At 36.0% G+C, this 7,157-nt stretch overlaps 1 pseudogene; it reads right to left on the bottom strand.

The window, feature by feature from the left end:
* Positions 1 to 5,862: 5,862 nt before the first annotated feature.
* LOC121830124 (uncharacterized) lies at positions 5,863 to 7,143 on the bottom strand (annotated as a pseudogene).
* Between the last annotated feature and the right edge of the window lie 14 nt (positions 7,144 to 7,157).

Below are 7,157 nucleotides of genomic sequence, written 5' to 3'. Positions count from 1 at the left end.
ATAAAATATTCCCATTTTTAAGTGTGTTTCTATGTGTGAGAGAATGTCTTCCATGTGTATGTAAGTGACACCTGAAGGAAGAGGTGTCAGATTCCCTGGATCTGGAGTTGCAGATAGTTATGAGCCCCACAACTTAAGCACAGGGATCCAATCAAAGGTCATCCCAAAGAAGACTGTGCTGGGCCACTTGTATATCTTCAAAGTAATTTTTATCCAATATACTAAATCTTTCACATATTATCACAAATTAAAAGAACTAAATAAATGGTGAAATAACCAATGATCATTGTGAACAAGGAGAATCAGTATTATAATGCCAGGTATGTTCAATTTGCAATATGAATTCAACACACTCAAGAAAAACTAATGATTTATAAAAGAAAAGCTGATTCTAAACCTATATGGAAAGCAGAAAAATATAGAATGCCCAATAGGATTGTGACACAATTTGAATTCTACACAAAGTACAATACTAGAAAAAAAAAGGATGATATATTTGTCCAAAAAAAAAAACTGATGGAGAGAAAAAGTCAAGAAAAAAAGCATAAAACTATAGTGAAGTTTCAAACAAAGGACCAAAGGAAACTCAGCAAGTAAAATTGTGATCTTGAGACATGTTACCCAAGTTCCTACGATTCTATAGGAATATATGAAGTCTAAGAACATATGTATAGAGATTAAGTACACAAAGGTTTCTCAACTCCTACAAAACTGACTTAAACTGATCCTAAACTGTTAGGTTACTGGCCCTCCAGCTGGTGATCTTCCTACCAACATATACGCCCCATTGTCTAGAGCTTTCTCTGGACATACAGAGCAGAGAAATCTGCTGTGCCTCAGCAGCCCCTTTATTTTCTCTTTGGATTCAATAAATGCAGCCACATTAATGCTTGTGAGAAATATGAAATATGAATCTTTTCTATCAATGACTATAAAAATTGCGTTTAAAATATGGAAGTCAAATCATAACACTTCCTCCATTTAGTTAAATATTGTTTATTTCAGGCCCCAAGCCTAAATTATAGGAATTTCATGGCTGGAAGAAGGGACTGACTCTCCATTCCAGTAAGTAGTGCACATTCCTGCTTCCTTCACACTCATGTAATGATTAAGACTGTGAAGTCTGACACTAGATATTGGGGGAAAGATGCAGACACCACTTTCCTTAGGATAAAATCAAGTGCAGTTCCTATCTAGGTTAGATGCCCTTTCACCAGCACACCTTCCTGAGCAAGAGAAAATTTTGTCTTGTCCAGACACTTATTTCTACCAATTCACAGGTTAGCCTAAGAACATAACTCACCCAAGGAATGACCTCAGATGGCCTCACAGGATAAATGCTTCCCAACAGCTTCTGTAGAAGCCTGGTGACTCTGGAACTCTGCAGTTCAGCAAAAGAACCCCAGGGATGGAATTCTACCCCGGCCAGCAGGGCTTCAATGGGAACTCAACCACCCTAAGGATGGAATGATAAGGATAGGAGACACAAAGGAAGACACCAAGATAGGATTCTGATCGAGGTGCAACTTTATTTTTCTCCAAGAGGTTTTATATAGCTCTTGCAGGGTAGGGGGAGCAGGAAGCTGTTATCTGCGTGGAGCAAGCTAACGCAGCTGCAGGATGTTTGTGTAGGATGTTTGTGCAGGATGTTGACAGGGTGAAAAGGCCAAGGGTTCTGACTCAATGTCCTGTCACTAGGCAACGAGACCACACGATATCTATCTGATGTCCTAGGAGGCCAGATAAAGCATCAGATTTCCTGGAACAGGAATTACAGTTACTTCTGAGCTATCTGATATTGGTACTAGGAACTAAATATGGGTACTCATCAGGAGCAATACTACTGAGCAAACTCTTTAGCTCCCCAATATGACATTATAATGCAGAAGATGAAAATGCTCCATTACTCCTTCTGTCTCCTATCACTTGAACATGATGAAAGTCCCCGCTAGATGGTTGTCAAAGGATTTCAGTCAGATTATATTAGGAAATTTTCCATAATTTTAGATATGCTTTTTCTTTTTGTATTCTTTTAAGATAGCCATGGCTCCCTGGAACTCATTATGTGGACCAACCTGACCTCAAATTCAGAGAAATTGGCCTGCCCTGTCTCCCGAGTGCTGGGGTTATAGGGATGCACCTCTAAGCCAAGCTATGTTTTTACATGGCCTATCTTTGAATCAGAGAAATAAAGGACAAACTAAGAGTTTACAAGGAACCAGGGATGTTTCGATAAAGAGTAATACTTCTTGAAATTTTATAATAATAATTTAAACTGGCAAATCATTCCATATCTTCTCAATAATAGGGTTATTTTCTTTGCTTTGTTAATTTCAACCAATTAAAAATGCTTAACTGTGTTTATATTTTTACCTGAGCCATGTTGTGTATATAGCAATGAGAGGACAACTTTAAAGGTGTCTATTATCTACTTCTATGTGAGTTTTATAGATGAAATCCATAGTGCTTTTTGGCTACACATGAACTCAATGGCATTTGGTTGGCTTTAAAAATTATTCATGTATGGGCTGGTGTAGGAGTGTGCATATGACACAACCCAAGTGAAGAAATAAAAGAAAAATTTCTAAGAGTATTATGGGTTTCTTAGAGATTGAATTTAGGTCATCACGCTAAGCAGCAACTCACTTTACCAACTGAGATAATTCTGTGGCATTCACTTGTGGTTCTGAGAAAGTGTTATGAAAAAATGTTTAGTCCTCAGAATAAACTAATACATTCCAAAAGAAAGTGATATGGGTATATTATTTTCATTTGCAAATAAGATTTTTTATTCAAATTGTTCTGTTTTCCACTATCCTTTGATGAAAGTATGTTTACAATTTGAAAAGAAAACAAAGCCAGGCAGTGGTGGCGCCTTTAATCCCAGCACTCGGGAGGCAGAGACAGGCGGATCTTTGTGAGTTCGAGGCCAGCCTGGGCTACCAAGTGAGTTCCAGGAAAGGCGCAAAGCTACACAGAGAAACCCTGTCTTGAAAAACCAAAAAATAAAATAAAAAATAAAAATAAAAATAAAAAAAAGAGAAAACAATATTTTAGTTATGTTTCAACCAATCTTATTTAAGAATCAGAGATGTGCCTCAGTGGGAAATGTCTGTGGTATGTGAGATTGACAACCTCATCTTGATCATCATATGAATAAGAAAAAAAAGGAGTCCCCACAAAGTTGCCTTCCAGTCTCCGAAATGTGTCATGGCTCATAAAACTGTAATCATATCTCTCTGTCTCTCTCTCTGTGTCTCTCTCTGTGTCTCTGTCTGTCTGTCTGTCTGTCTGTCTGTCTGTCTGTCTGTCTCTCTCTCTCACACACACACACACACACACACACACACACACACACACACACACTAGAATTTCTTTTTAAACAAATTTCATTACCATTACATTATCTGGCATCTCTGGATAATTTCCTTAGAATGTAGCATTTCAAGATGAAGTGTTAAATGGATAACTAATGGGGACATGAACACACATAGAACTTCAAATACTATATACATATCCATAGTGATCAAGTATGTTTTTAAATATACAGCTGATTGCTGATTATCCTACTTTATTACATCTCTACCACATACATGAAAATGCAGCTTTGGATACATATGAGGTATTTAATGTTTTTTTGTATTCTCTTCTATTAAGAATTTTAACATTAACATTGTTAAAACATGCTAATAAAACAGCATACATTGGGGTACAATATTCTACCCTTGGACTTGTACTCAAGAGGGTGACACATAAGCATCAAGAGTTTAAACGTATCCCTGGCTCATTACTGACATTGAAAAATAAATTTCAAAGGAATCTGTGAAAAAATGAAGAAAAAAAAAAAACCAGGAAAACTCACCACCTTTTCATAGACACCCTTACTTGAATAGTATGATCACACACTGCCTGATATTTAAATAAACAATAGACCACTTAGATGATGGGCATCCCATTCTATACATTGTAGCAGAAAAATACCTATTACTAAGTGAAAACACAACAGAAGATGAACAGAAGTCAAAGAAAGAATATAAGAACCACAAAATACACTTCACAAAATGGATTTGCCACACATATAGCACACTGTAGTATCTACCTCAAATGTTGCCAAACAGAAACCACAATGCAGTCATCTCCACAATCTGTCTTGAGAGAACATGGTAAATAATTTACTTCCTTCAAGGTTATGATGGAAAAAGAGATGAAACAAGATCTTTTCTTGAAACTGAAGACAACTGTGATGTCTCTAAAGTCCTTATCAAATTGTTTAGCCAAATAGACATATGAATTATTTCCTATTTTCTGACATCAAGATCATATATGAAGGCTTAAAAATGTGTACAGGGTGAGATATAGCCAAGCAGTTAAGAGGAGGTCATTCCCAGGACAAAGGTTGGGTTTTTTTAAACTTCCTGTAATTCCTGCAAAAAAGGAGATCCAATGATCTAAATTTTTGGGGAATCAGCATGCACATACCCACACAAAGACACACTGACATCACAAAACTAAAATTTAAAAAAATCTTTAAATAATCAGATTTTCAGTCAAGAACATTTTTCTCTTGTAAGCATTTGTTCCTGTAACTCAGTTGTTGAGGCATTAAAAGGCTTACTTACAGAGTTTTTCTTCATCATGAACTGGTTCATGTAACAGAAAACAAGAACATAGGATTGAAGTCAGAGAAATCAATCTGTCTTAGTTGGTGGTATCATTTGGGAAGATATATGTAATGCTCACCCTGCTGGAGAAAGTACCTCCCTGGGAGTGAGCATGAGAGTTCACATCCACACACCATTTCCAGTTCCCACTTTCACATTCATGCCACAGGTGGAAGGTGTGAGTTCATAGATATCTTCTTCTATAGCTGCCATGTTTGACACTTGTTGCCATGCCACTTTTATGGTTATCCTGGATCCCTCTGGAACCAAGGGCCAACTTTTAGTAAGTTGACTTACTTTGACATAATGTTTTATCACAGCAACAGAAAAGGCACTAATACACACCCATTAAGTGTTAAATCTGGATGCCTTATTTCATGTAATTGAAGAGAACTGTAGAATAGAAAAGTGCTACCTCATCATTTTGTCCATATGAGTTTGACGGTGCAAACAAAATAAAGAGGAACATCATAAGGCTTGAACAGATAGGTGACACTTGTCAGGTATTTTGTCCAGATTAAACTTGTGTAACTGAATGTAAGTCTGTTGGTAAAGATCTTCCAAAACCTTTATGGCCAGATTTCCTTGAGTATTAGTTTTCTCAGGCCCTCAAAGACGACTGTAAATTGAAAAAGCTTTAAGAGACCAATGACACACTAAAAGTTTTACTCTTGTATAAAGACTAACATGAAGTGCAAAACTTTGTTACACTCACTACTTTTATAGGGTTTCTCTGCAGTATGAATTTTTCTCATGACTTCAAAGACTGATGATTCATGTAAAGGCTTTACCACATTGATTATATTCATAGGATTTATCTCCAAAATGTGTTCTCTTATGTATTTGAAGATGATTGTGTCATGAAAGGCTTTATCACATTGATTATATTTGAAGGGTTTCTCACTAGTATGAGTTCTTTTATGTATTTGGAGATTAATAGCACATCCAAACTTTTATCACGTTGATAACATTCATAACTCTAGTATGTGTTCTTTTGTGTATATATAGAGGATTATTTTGTGAAAAGTCTTTATTACTTGGATTACATTTGTAGGGTTTCTCTCCAGTATGTGTTCTTTCATGTATGTGGAGATGGTTGTGTTGTGAAAAGGCTTAATCATAGGATTTCTCTCCAGTATACGTTCTTTTATATATCCAAAGATGACCTTGATTTGCAAAGGCTTTACCACACTGATCACAATCATAAGTTTCTCTCTAGTATGTATTCTTTTAAGTATTCTAAGATTATTGAGACATACAAAGGTGTTACCATGTTGGTTTCATTCATAGGCTTTCTGTCAAGAATGCATTCTTTCATGTATTTGGAGATGACTGGCACATGCAAAGCCTTTATCACACTGATTACATTTATAGGGTTTCTCTTCAGAATGTGTTCTTTCAAACATTTGAAGATTGCATTATTATGAAAAGGCTTTATCGCATTGATTCTATTTGTAGAGTTTGTCTCCAGTATGTCTTTTTTTATGTTTTTGGAGACGATTGTGTCGTGAAAAGGCTTTATCACATTGATTACATTTGTAGGGTTTCTCTCCAGTATGTGTTCTTTCATGTACTCTGAGATTACTGGCATATGCAAAGGCTTTATCACATTGATTACATTTGTAGGGTTTCTCTCCAGAATGTGTTCTTTCATGTACTCTGAGATTACTGGCATATGCAAAGGCTTTATCACATTGATTACATTTGTAGGGTTTCTCTCCAGTATGTGTTCTTTCATGTATTTGGAGATTATTGGCACATGTAAAGTGTTTACCACATTGATTACATTTGTAGGGTTTCTCTCCAGTATGTGTTCTTTTATGTACTCTGAGATTACTAGCATATGCAAAGGCTTTATCACATTGATTACATTTGTAGGGTTTCTCTCCAGTATGTGTTCTTTTATGAATTTGGAGACTACTCACACATACAAAGGCTTTACCACATTGATTACATTTATATGGTTTCTCTCCAGTATGTGTTCTTCCATGTATTTGGAGATTATTGGCACATGCAAAGTCTTTATCACATTGTTTACATTTGTAGGGTTTCTCTCCAGTATGTGTTCTTTCATGCATTTGAAGATTACTGTATTGTGAAAAGACTTTACCACATTGATTACATTTGTAGGGTTTCTCTCCAGTATGTGTTCTTTCATGTCTTTGGAGATGACTGTGCTGATAAAAGGCTTTATCACATTGACTGCATTTGTATGGTTTCTCTCCAGAATGTGTCCTTTGATGTATTCTGAGAGTTTTGAGTTCTGAATAGGCTTTATCACATTGATTACATTTGTAGGGTTTCTCGCCAGTATGTGTTCTTTCATATATTTGGAGATTACTGGCACATCCAAAGTCTGTAGCACATTGATTACATTTGTAGGTTTTCTCTCCAGAATGTGTTCTTCCATGAATTTGAAGATTACTATGTTGTGAAAAAGCTTTATCACATTGATTACATTTGTAGGGTTTCTTTTCAACATGTGCTATTTTATGT

This window comes from Peromyscus maniculatus, chromosome 6 (genome assembly GCF_049852395.1).
Source record: "Peromyscus maniculatus bairdii isolate BWxNUB_F1_BW_parent chromosome 6, HU_Pman_BW_mat_3.1, whole genome shotgun sequence".
Lineage (NCBI taxonomy): Eukaryota > Metazoa > Chordata > Mammalia > Rodentia > Cricetidae > Peromyscus > Peromyscus maniculatus.
This window is presented reverse-complemented; position numbering and strand designations above follow the sequence as displayed.